Raw genomic sequence first — 12,991 nt, forward strand, 5'->3', positions numbered from 1 at the left:
TGATGCCATCCAACCATCTCATGCTCTGTTGTCCCCTTCTCCTCCCGCCTTCAGTCTTTCCCAGCATCAGGATCTTTTCAACTGAGTCAGCTCTTTGCATCAGGTGGCCAAAGTATTGGAGTTTCAGCTTCAGCATCAGTCCTTCCAGTGAATATTCAGGACCGATTTTCTTTAGGATGGACTGGTTGGATCTCCTTGCAGTCCAAGGGACTCTCAAGAGTCTCCTCCAACACCACAGTTCAAAAGCATCAATTCTTCAGCGCTCAGCTTTGTTCATGATCCAACTCTCACATCCATACATGACTACTGGAAAAGCCATAGCTTTGACTAGACGGACCTTTGTTGGCAAAGTAATGTCTCTGCTTTTTAATATGCTGTCTAGCTTTTTAATATGCTGTCTAGCTTTAATATGCTGGTCATAGCTTTTCTTCCAAGGAGCAAGCGCCTTTTAATTTCATGGCTGCAGTCACCATCTGCAGAGATTTTGGAGCCAAAAAAAAAATAAAATATCTCACTGTTTCCATTGTTTCCCCATCTATTTGCTGTGAAGTGATGGGACCGGATGCCATGATCTTAGTTTTCTGAATGCTGAGTTTTAAGCCTATTTTTTCACTCTCCTCTTTCACTTTCATCAAGACGCTCTTTAGTTCTTCTTCGCTTTCTGTCATCTGTGGTGGTGTCATCTGTGTATCTGAGGTTATTGGTATTTCTCCCAGCAATCTTGATTCCAGCTTGTGCTTCATCCAACCCAGCATTTTGCATGATGTACTCTACATATAAGTTAAATAAGCAGGGTGACCATATATAGCCTTATTGTACTCCTTTCTTGACAAAACGTGGTCCACTGGAGAAGGGAATGGCAAACCACTTCAGCATTCTTGCCTTGAGAACCCCATGAACAAAATGAAAATACAAAAATAAATATTAAAATGTATCTATGTATAATAAAATCTTAAAAAAAAATCTAGCCTGAAAAGTGAAAGTGAAGTCGTGTCCAACTCTTTGCGACCCCATGGACTGTAGCCTACCAGGCTCCTCTGTCCATGGGATTTTCAAGGGAAGAGTACTGAAGTGGGTTGCCATTTCCTTCTCCAAGGGATCTTCCAACCCAGGGATCAAACCCGGGTCTCCTGAGTTGTAGGCAGATGCTTTTACTATCTGAGCCACCAGGGAAATCTGAAACAGGTGCTATCTTTAAAGAAAAAGGAAAAATGGCTCAGAAGGCAAAGCTGTAGGCCCAGAGGGCTGAACCTTGAGCTTCAGAGTATTATTCCTAAGCCTTGAAATCTAACGGAGTTTGTTCAACTTAATTTTGAAATTGCTTGGGACTGGCGATTCCTTTATCTTTTCTTTTTCTCTCTTTTTGCATGCAAATGTCTATAACTGTGCCTTATGCCAGCACCACCATTCTATTTTGGGAGCAGAAAACTTGTTTTCTAGTTTCACAAGTCCACAGATGGAGAGAAACTTCGCCTCAGGATAGATTATACTGAGTGTCATCCAATTTCTAACACAGATAATTTCAATGATGAGATTTGGGACTTTTGAGCTTGAGAGATTTGGATGAAATTTTTGGACTTTGAGTTGATAATGTGAAAGGCTGAGACTTTGAGGGAACTTTGAATAGGTGAATGTATTTTTCATGTAGGACAGACACCAATGTTTCGAGAGCAGAGAGAAGACTATGGTAGGTAGAATAATAGCCCTCCAGAGATGTCCATTGGAAGGACTGATGTTGAAGTTGAAACTCCAATACTTTGGCCACCTGATGTGAAGAGCTGACTCATTTGAAAAGACCCTGATGCTGGGAAAGGTTGAGGGCAGGAGGAGAAGGGGACGACAGAGGATGAGATGGTTGCATGGCATCAACGACTCAATGGACATGGGTTTGGGTAGACTCCGGGAGTTGGTGATGGACAGGGAGGCCTGGCGTGCTGCATTTCATGGGGTCGCAAAGAGTCGGACACGACTGAGTGACTGAACTGAACTGAAAGATGTCCACATCCTAATCCCCAGAGTCTGTGAATCTGTTAAACTACATGGCGAGAGAGTCTTTGTAGATAGCATGAAGTTAAGGATCTTGAGATGGAGAGACTACCCTAGATTACACCAGTGGGTCCAACGCAATCACAAGAAAATGTGATTTTTTTAAAGAAAAAAAAGTGGAAGAAGAAAACAGAAGAGAGGAATCTATGAAAGAATGGTCTGAGAGATGTAATTCTTCTGGTCTTGAAGATGGAGGAAAGGGGTTATGAGTCAAAGAATCGGGAAAGCCTCAAGAAGGTGCCCTGGACCTCCCAGAAGAGAACACAGGAAACAAACAAGGGGCCAAACCTAGGCAAAGAGTCCAATTCAGACAAATTCAAACAAAAAACTCAAATTCAAGCAAAAGAGAATGGAGTCCAGGGTTGCAGCGGGGATGGACTGGTAAACATGTAGTCCATGGGGTCGCAAAGAGTCGGACACGACTGAGCGACTTTCACTTCACTTCATAGCTCAGGGAAATCCAGCACTGTGGTTTATCAGCGTCATACCAGAACTGAGAAGGACTCAGATGGAAAAAAAACACGGGGAGAAATGGAACCAGAACCAGGATCTGGCAGGTCACAGGAATTTGGAGGAGCTTCGTTGACGCTTGAGAAGGAAGTATGACAGTTGGCATTTTCTGTCCAGGTTTATATGAGGACTGCCGGAGTTCAGGGGAGCAAACCTGCTTAAGACGGAGGCTCAGCTTAGAACACGCAGCTGATTCCAGGAAGGGCTTCCAGCTCCCCCCACTTTGCTATGGCTAAGAGACCTGTGCCTCCCACCCTCACCCCACGCCAGCAGGGAAGAGGGATCATGTCATCTACCTGGTGTTCTGAACATTCATCCTGTTCCCTGCCTTTGCTTACAAAGTTCCTTCTATCTAAAATAACTATCCAAAGCTTGCTGGGCACTATGCTAAGCACTTCATGGCCATCAAGAGGCATGAGTGTTCGCTCCATTTACAAATGAGGAAACAGGCTCAAAGAGGTGACATGACTTGCCCGAGGTCACACAGTTTGTGGTAGAATCACGACCCAAGTCTAGCTGAATACAAATTCTAAGTCGCAGTTCCCCAGAAGTCGTGGTCTTTTCGCTCACTGAGTTCCCACCGTGTTTTATCTTCTCTCTCCTTTCCATCTCTCTAAGATTCTTCTGCCTGAGAAAAGGGGGCTTTCCATTCACCTTGTTTTCAGCATGGTGTGATGCGGCCAATAACCACTAGGTGGCGGCAGAGTACCAGAAGCCTGATTCCGGCAGGCCAGGAGCGCTGAAGAAGTGATGCTTCTCTTGACAGTTCCTTGGACTGCAAGGAGATCAAACCAGTCAACCCTAAAGGAAATCAATCCTGAATATTCATTGGAAGGACTGATGCTGAGGCTGAAGCTCCAATACTTTGGCCACCTGATGCGAAGAGCTGACTCAGGAAAAGACCCTGATGCTGGGAAAGATTGAGGGCAAGAGGACAAAGGGATGACAGAGGATGAGATGGTTGGATGGCATCACTGAGTGAATGGACATGAGTTTGAGCAAGCTTCGGGAGATGGTGAAGGACAGGGAAGCCTGGCCTGCTCCAGTCCATGGGGTCGCAAAGAGTCAGACAAGACTGAGCGACTGAACAACAGCAAAGGAGTTGGGCTCTCCCAGGGAGGGAGGAATGGGTGGGGAAGGGAGCCTGCCTTTTCTTCCTGACTTCCTTCCCATAAAAATGCAGAGAAAGGATCAGGAGATTGGAAGTTTAGAGATAAGAGGCCTGAGGATTGTAAACTTGAGTGCTCCAGGCCTTAAGTCAAAAAGAAGACTTAAGAATTTGCCTGTAAGGAGAGCTGTGCTCACACTCAGTTGCTCAGTCATGTCTGACTCTTTGGGACCCCCAAGGACTGTAGCCCGCCAGGCTCCTCTGTCCGTGGGATTCTCCAGACAAGAACACTGGAGTGGGTTGCCATTCCCTTCTCCCGGGGATCTCCCCAACCCAGGAATTGAACCCACGTCTCTTGCGTCTCCTGCGTTGGCAGGTGGGTTCTTTACCACCAGCGCCACAAGGACCAGGAGCATCAGTGGACGCAATGGCGGGCTTGTGGCAGGGACGGATTTCATTCCACACCTCGCTCTGTCGTCCACTTTTGTGCGGAGCTCAAATTGCACAGCCATACTCTGTGATCTCAGTGGAAAAGGGAGAAAATGCACATTCCTGGTACCTACCATAAGGCAGAAACTGTGGAACCCCGGCTGAGCATTCTTGGGCAAATCATTTCTCCAAGCCTCAGTCTTCTTTTCATGAAATGGGAGTAATCAAGGGACCTATCTCATTGAGGGGTTCTGAGACTTAATCAAATGCACATAACACAGGAGTGCAATGTCTGTCTGATAGCAAGTGCTTTGTATATTCTTATAAATACATAATTATATTATTACAATACAAATATATCATGATGAATGCTTTTCTTAGTAGTCATTTCTAGCTACCATTTTTATGATTTTTGTCATTTAATTAATTCTTCACGCTTCAGGCCCAACACATAGTAAGTAGGTCCTTGGGAAATATTAGTGAAATGAACATTTTTTAAAACAATGTTCATATTCTCTGGGCTAATCCAGGTTGTAGAGGCTTAGTTTCTGGGGGTGGAGTCTTTAAGGACCAGCTAAAGATAAGCACATCCTCTGTAGTGTACAGAACAGTGTCTGTGTACAGAGACAACATTTTGTTTCTCCTCCAAGTTTCCCTCACACAGTAGGCTTCCTTTTTATCTGAACTCCCAGCCCCAGGTGTGAGCTCTGTGAAGTGTCTACCTTGTTCAAAGTTATACCTGCTGCTGCTAAGTCGCTTCAGTCGTGTCCGACTCTGTGCGACCCCATAGATGGCAGCCCATCAGGCTCCCCCAATCCCTGGGATTCTCCAGGCAAGAACACTGGAGCGGGTTGCCATTTCCTTCTCCAATGCAGGAAAGTGAAAAGTGAAAGTGAAGTCGCTCAGTCGTGCCCGACCCTCAGCAACCCCGTGGACTACAGCCTTCCAGGCTCCTCTGTCCATGGGATTTTCCAGGCAAGAGTACTGGAGTAGGGTGCCATTGCCTTGTCTGAAAGTTATACCTACCCAGTATAAAGCAGGTGTTCACTAAATAGTTGTTAAATTCCTAAACTGGGCTGAGTTCCAGTTCTGGTAACAGTGGATGTCAAAATATTTAACATAAAAACTGAACTATGGAACAGGAAAGTGACCAGAAGCAGGCATAAACTGAAGGAAGAGTTCAGCATTTAAAACAAGGGAGGGACTTCCGGGTGGTACAATGGATAAGAGTCTGCCTGCCAATGCAGGGGACATGGGTTCGAGCCCTGGTTCAGGAAGATCCTACTTGCTGAGGAGTAACTAAGCCTGCAAATCTCAACTACTGAGCCCACATGTCTCAACTACTGAAGCTCGCGCACCTGGAGCCTGCGCTTCACAGGAGAGACCACTGCAGTGAGAAGCCATGCGCCGCAGCTACAGAGTACTTCCTGCTCTTGGCGACTAGAGAAAGCCCAGGAGCAGCAATGAAGACCCAACACAAGCAAAAGTAAAACAAATAAATACATTTTAAAATAAAGGAGCTACACTGAATGTGGATTTTCTGCTGAGGGTATTCCCCAATCTTCACAGCACAGGGAAGCTGAAACTCAGGCAGAAATCCAGAACCCTATTGTTTGATAAATCAGAGGGCAAGGTTCAGGATTATCACAGTGTCTAAAATTGAGGGGAAAGCTCCAGAAACGAAAGAGCCAAAAGGAGAGACGGCCAAAACTCTATGCATAAGCTGCCCTCTAATCCTTTGCTGTTGCTCAGTCTGTCAGTCTTGTCCGACTCTTTCCAACTCCATGGACCGCAGCACACCAGGTCTCCATGTCTTTCACCATCTCCCAGAGCTCGCGCAAACTCATGTCCATTAAGTTGATGAGGTCATCCAGCCATCTTATCCTCTGTCATCCCCTTCTCCTTCTGCCCTCAATCTTTCCCAGCATCAGGGTCTTTTCCAATGAGTTGGCTCTTCACATCATGTGGCCAAAGTATTGGAGCTTCAGCTTCAGCATCAGTCCTTCCAATGAATATTCAGGGTTGATTTCCTTTAGGATTGACTGGTTTGATCTCCTTGCAGTCCAAGGAACTCTCAAGAGTCTTCTCCAACACCACAGTTCAAAAGCATCAATTCTTTGGCGTTCAGCATTAAGATCAAACTCTCATATCCGTACGTGACTACTAGAAAAACCATAGCTTTGACTATACAGACTTTTGTCAGCAAAGTGATGTCTCTGTTTTTTAATATGCTGTGTAGGTTTCTCATAGCTTTTCTTCCAAGGAGCAAGCATCTTTTAATTTCATGGCTGCAGTCACCGTCTGCAGTGATTTTAGAGCCCAAGAAAATAAAAGTGTCACTGTTTTCATTGTTTCTCCATCTACTTTCTATGAAGTGATTAGAACCAGATGCCATGATCTTAGCCTTTTGAATGTTGAGTTCTAATCCTTGGCTAACCTTGAACAGCACATGCATGAACAAGACTACAAGTACCCCACAGGGAAGTCGGTAATGAAGGATGAGAGAACTGAGCAAAGATTTTAGCTACTTCCCACTGTAAGAAGACAGTTTGGAGTTAAATTATTCCAGGTTGGAAATTCTCAGTAAATAGCCAGGACATTCTATTAAGGTCTCAAAAGGACCACACCTTAGGAAAAAGCTATATATCCTATAACTAAGAGTTAGACCCCAGAACTAGGACCAAAAGCAAAAGTAGACTTATTTTAACAAAGAGTAAAACTAAAAATCCACAAATTCAAGATGATCCTCCAGTAATTTAATTGTTGGCTTAAGAATATTTGACATTCTTTGGAGGAATGTTATGAAATTCAGAGTCTCTATAACACATCACTCATGTTCACTATATGTACATATACAACAAAATCAAGAAATGTGACTCATAGTCAAATAGAAAAATAAATCAATAGGAACAGAGCCATAGGCAACTCATATACTGGAATTAGCAGCCAAGGACTTTAAAATAACCATGAAAATATGTTTAAGAGTCCACAAGAAAGGATGATTACTTACATTAGGTTAAAAAATGAGGAAGCTCAGGGGAGACTTGGAAACAATAAAAAAGAATGACGTGGAAAGCCTAGAAATGAAAAATATAACATCTAAAATTTAAAAATGTATTGGCTATATTAATAGCAGATTTGACACAAAGAAATAATCCATAACTATAAGACAAAATAACAGGAATCAAACAACCTGAATCACAAAGGAAAATAAAAGATTGCGGAAAAGTAATCACAAACTTCATGACCTATGGGACACTATTAAAAGCTCTAATATGTGTATAATTGGAGTTTCAGAAAGATTAGAGACAGATGTGGCTCAGACCATGAACTCCTTATTGCCAAATTCAGACTTAAATTGAAGAAAGTAGGGAAAACCACTAGACCATTCAGGTATGACCTAAATCAAGTCCCTTATGATTATACAGTGGAAGTGAGAAATAGATTTAAGGGACTAGATCTGATAGATAGAGTGGCCTGATGAACTATGGAATGAGGTTCGTGACATTGTACAGGAGACAGGGATCAAGACCATTCCCACAGAAAAGAAATGCAAAAAAGCAAAATGGCTGTCTGGGGAGGCTTTACAAATAGCTGTGAAAAGAAGAGAAGTGAAAAGCAAAGGAGAAAAGGAAAGATATAAACATCTGAATGCAGAGTTCCGAAGAATAGCAAGAAGAGATAAGAAAGCCTTCTTCAGCGATCAATGCAAAGAAATAGAGGGAAACAACAGAACGGGAAAGACTAGGGATCTCTTCAAGAAAGTCAGAGATACCAAAGGAACATTTCATGCAAAGATGAGCTCGATAAAGGACAGAAATGGTATGGACCTAAAAGAAGCAGAAGATATTAAGAAGAGATGGCAAGAATACACAGAAGAACTGTACAAAAAAGATCTTCACGACTCAGATAATCACGATGGTGTGATCACTGACCTAGAGCCAGACATCCTGGAATGTGAAGTCAAGTGGGCCTTAGAAAGCATCACTACGAACAAAGCTAGTGGAGGTGATGGAATTCCAGTTAAGCTATTCCAAATCCTGAAAGATGATGCTGTGAAAGTGCTGCATTCAAGATGCCAGCAAATTTGGAAAACTCAGCAGTGGCCACAGGACTGGAAAAGGTCGGTTTTCATTCCAATCCCAAAGAAAGGCAATGCCAAAGAATGCTCAAAATACCGCACAATTGCACTCATCTCACACGCTAGTAAAGTAATGCTCAAAATTCTCCAAGCCAGGCTTCAGCAATATGTGAACCGTGAACTTCCTGATGTTCAAGCTGGTTTTAGAAAAGGCAGAGGAACCAGAGATCAAATTGCCAACATCCGCTGGATCATCGAAAAAGCAAGAGAGTTCCAAAAAAACATCTATTTCTGCTTTATTGACTATGCCAAAGCCTTTGACTGTGTGGATCACAATAAACTGTGGAAAATTCTGAAAGAGATGGGAATACCAGACCACCTGATCTGCCTCTTGAGAAATCTGTATGCAGGTCAGGAAGCAACAGTTAGAACTGGACATGGAACAACAGACTGATTCCAAATAGGAAAAGGAGTTCGTCAAGGCTGTATATTGTCACCCTGTTTATTTAACTTCTATGCAGAGTACATCATGAGAAACGCTGGACTGGAAGAAACACAAGCTGGAATCAAGATTGCCAGGAGAAATATCAATAACCTCAGATATGCAGATGACACCACCATTATGGCAGAAAGTGAAGAGGAACTAAAAAGCCTCTTGATGAAAGTGAAAGTGGAGAGTGAAAAAGTTGGCTTAAAGCTCAACATTCAGAAAATGAAGATCATGGCATCTGGTCCCATCACTTCATGGGAAACAGATGGGGAAACAGTGGAAACAGTGTCAGACTTTATTTTTCTGGGCTCCAAAATCACTGCAGATGGTGACTGCAGCCATGAAATTAAAAGACGCTTACTCCTTGGAAGGAAAGCTATGACCAACCTAGATAGCATATTCAAAAGCAGAGACATTACTTTGCCAACAAAGGTCCGTCTAGTCAAGGCTATGGTTTTTCCAGTGGTCATGTATGGATGTGAGAGTTGAACTATAAAGAAAGCTGAGTGCTGAAGAATTGATGCTTTTGAACTGTGGTGTTGGAGAAGACTCTTGAGAGTCCCTTGGACTGCAAAGAGATCCAACTGGTCCATTCTGAAGGAGATCAGCCCTGGGATTTCTTTGGAAGGAATGATGCTAAAGCTGAAACTCCAGTACTTTGGCCACCTCATGTGAAGAGTTGACTCATTGGAAAAGACTGATGCTGGGAGGGATTGGGGGCAGGAGGAGAAGGGGACGCCAGAGGATGAGATGGCTGGATGGCATCACTGACTCGATGGACGTGAGTCTGAGTGAACTCCGGGAGTTGGTGATGGACAGGGAGGCCTGGCGTGCTGCGATTCATGGGGTCGCAAAGAGTCGGACACGACTGAGTGACTGATCTGATCTGATCTGAATGACTAATGATGTTGTGTCCAGGCTTTGTGAATCCATTGGGAGAGATGAGGGTGAAAGGGTGTGATGTCAACATTTCCTTCTGGTCTACTATCTGGCTTCTTGGGCCCCCATTTCCAGGTTATTCTTGAAGAGAATAAAGGTAATGTCTATGGCAGGTGGAAAGACAAGAGCAGACATTTGAGTTTCTTTTTTTGGCATTTTGAAATGATCTTAAGCTTCTTTAATAATGTGGTGAATCACATTAATAGGTTTTCTAATTTTAAACCCAGTATAAAATCAACTTGGTCATGATGTTTCCTTTAATAGATTGCTATACTCAATGTGCTAATATTTTAAATAGGATTTTTCCATCTGTGTTCATAGGACAGATCGGCCTCCAATATTCCTTTCTGTTATGCTCCATCACTGCTTTGGATATCAGGGTTTTATTAGACACATAAAATGAGCTTGAGAGTGTTACTTATTTTTCCATTCTCTAAAAAGCTTGTAGAAGATTCGAATTAGATAATCCTTTGAAGTGTTTGTCAGAGCTTGTTTTATTGACTTGTAAGAATCTTTTGTATGTTATTCAGATTAAGTCTTTGATAATGTACATGATGAATATTTCCTTTTTTGTTTTTAATTTTATCTAAACATGTTTAATATAAAGACATTTTAAAAGTGTTACGAAGTCAAATTTAGACATCTTTTCATGGTTTTGTTTATTGCTCAGAAAAGTTTTCCTTACTATAAAACTGACTTTTTTTTCTGACTATCCAATTACTTCAAAAATTTCTGACTAATCTACCCTTTCCTCAGTGACCTTAAATTTAACATTTATCATAAACTAAATATATATGTCTTTATCATAGATTAAATGTGATTTCCCTGGTGATTCAGTGGTAAAGAATCTACCTGCCAATGCAGGAGGCACGGATTTGCACCCTGATCTGGGAAGACGCCACATGCCACAGAGCAACTAAGCCTGGAAACCACAGCTACTGAGGCCATGTGCTGCCGCTCCCGAGGCCTGCGCGCTGGAGAGCCTGTGCTCTGCAACAGGAGGAGCCACAGCAATGAGAAGCCCCTGCACCACAACGAAGAGAAGCTGCAGCTCACTGCAACTGGAGAAGAGCCCACACAGCCAAAAATAAGTGAATAAAATTAGTGTTTAAAAACTGCATTCCAATTTTGATTGGGTTTGCGTGGAATTCATACACTAAGCTGACATCTTTGCAACGTTGAGTCTTCCCATTCAGGAATGTCAATATATGACTCTCCATTTATTCCCTGCTCCTTAATAGCTATATGAGATTGGCCGGAACCTCTGGTTCATGACTTGTGTCTAAGATTTCTCTTGATCAGCTCCTACTTGGAGCTTAGCCTTCCGCTGAATTGGTTCATTTTATAAGCCCAAGTATGGTAGATTGCATTTTCCAAAAATAGCTGCACCAATATATATTCCATCTCCCATGCTGTTTTTTGTTTTGTTGGTTTTTTTGCTTAAACAACAGAAGTTTATTTTCTCACAGTTCTGGAGGTTGGTAATTCAAGGTCAAGGTGCTGGCAGGATTGGTTTCTCTTGAGACCTCTCCCTTCTCGTGTTGCAATGGCTGCCTCGTCACTGTGTCTTCACGTGTTCTTTTGCGCATGTGCATTCCTCATGTCTCTGCTTCTTCCTGCTGGTCTGGGAGGGTCTCCTGGGGAGGCTGCGGCTCTCTCTAGAGACATAAAAGCTGGTGGCAAGCATACCCAGGAGTACTCACCATAAGATCTTGCTTGGGCCCCCATGCTCTTGAAATGTGTCAGTGACACTCCATCAAGTGTGGGAGTCCCTGTTCTTTCTCCTTGAAACTGGGCAAATCTTTGTAATTGCCTGGACCAAAAGAATTCAGTGAAGTTAGCTCAGTGTGACTTCCAAAACTAGCTCCTGGGTGGCAGTTCTGCTATAGTCTGGTCCCACTATCTCTGAGCTGCTGTGTAAGAAGTTCAGATACACTGAAGCTGCCACGTGGGAGAGACCTTGTGTGGCAAGCCCACAAAGGGATCAAGGAGAGAGACACCCAAGAAATTCCACTTATTCCAGCCCGTTATTGAAGGATTCCCAGTACAGACACCAGACACGTGAGTGAAAAAGCCTTCTGGTGACTTCAACTCCAGCCACCATCTGACTGCAACCTCATAACAGACCTCAAGTGAAAAACCAACCAACAGAGCCATTCCTGAATTTCCAAGCTGAGCAGTGGTTGTTTTAAGCCACTCAGTTTTCAGATGGTTTGCTATGCTGCAATAGACAATGAATACACTCATGTGTCCTGTTCAAAGATGAAGCTCATCCCCTTTCCATCTTTCCACATACAGGAAAAAAAACCATACTTACTCCCCAGAGACTTTCGTGTGTTCAGCCCACAAAGAGAGGAAGAAATGAACAACATGAAACCAACAACTTTGGACATCTTGTTACTTAGAAATCCTTTACATATAATTCCACCCACCCAGGCAGTGCCCACCAGCTCTCTCTCTCCTCCTCTCATCTTACTTCCTGCAAACTCCTAATTCTCCTTCACTCTGTAGGGTAGAGCAATTCAGTTCTCTCAAACCCTTTCTCCCAAACTCAGGGACAGTTTTCAAAGCGCAGGGCCCTTTGCCAACATGCCTAATGGAGTTGAACTTTCCCAGGTTCCAGAGAGTACTCTCCTTCACTATTTTAGCTGACCTGCTTGTGGTTGTCTTCCCCACACAACAGGACTGATACAGAGAGTCCTCAATAAATCATAATGAAAGCAGAAATGTAGCAAGCACCTACTATGTGCTGCTTGTTAGGTTAAATACTTCATATGCATCATCTCATTCAATCTTCACAAAACCCCATAAGATAGGGACTACTATTATCTCCTTTTAAAGAAGAGCAATCTGAGACTTACCAAGTGGCTCAGTGGTAAAGAATATGCCTGCTAATGCAGGAGACGCAAGTTTGATCCCTGGGTCAGAAAGATCCCCTGGAGAAGGAAATGGCAACCCACTCCAGTATTCTTGCCTAGAGAATCCCATGAACTGAGGGGTCTGGCAGGCTACAGTCTATGGGGCTGCGAAAGAGTCAGACACAACTTAGCAACTAAACAACAATGACAGCAAAGACTTCATATTTTAGGGCCTGTGGTCATACTTAGTGACAGAGTCAGACACCAAAGCGCTAAACCGACGTTGCTTAAGTGAATGAAAGAGAAGGCAGGAGACTGGAGAGAGGCTACTCTTGACAAGCAGGTTTTGGAAACTCTGGTAAATAAGGTGCAGGTTGTTTCTGTGAACATGAAGGAGATCACCTGGAGGTAGAGAAATGGTCAATCCTACAGACCCTGGTGCTTAAGGGAGCTGCAGAGAAGAAAAAGCAATAGAAGGAGAAGTGCTTGGGATTTGCCTGGTGTTCCAGTGGCTAAGACTCAGCACTCCC

This window comes from Bos indicus x Bos taurus, chromosome 3, assembly GCF_003369695.1.
Source record: "Bos indicus x Bos taurus breed Angus x Brahman F1 hybrid chromosome 3, Bos_hybrid_MaternalHap_v2.0, whole genome shotgun sequence".
Classification (NCBI taxonomy): domain Eukaryota; kingdom Metazoa; phylum Chordata; class Mammalia; order Artiodactyla; family Bovidae; genus Bos; species Bos indicus x Bos taurus.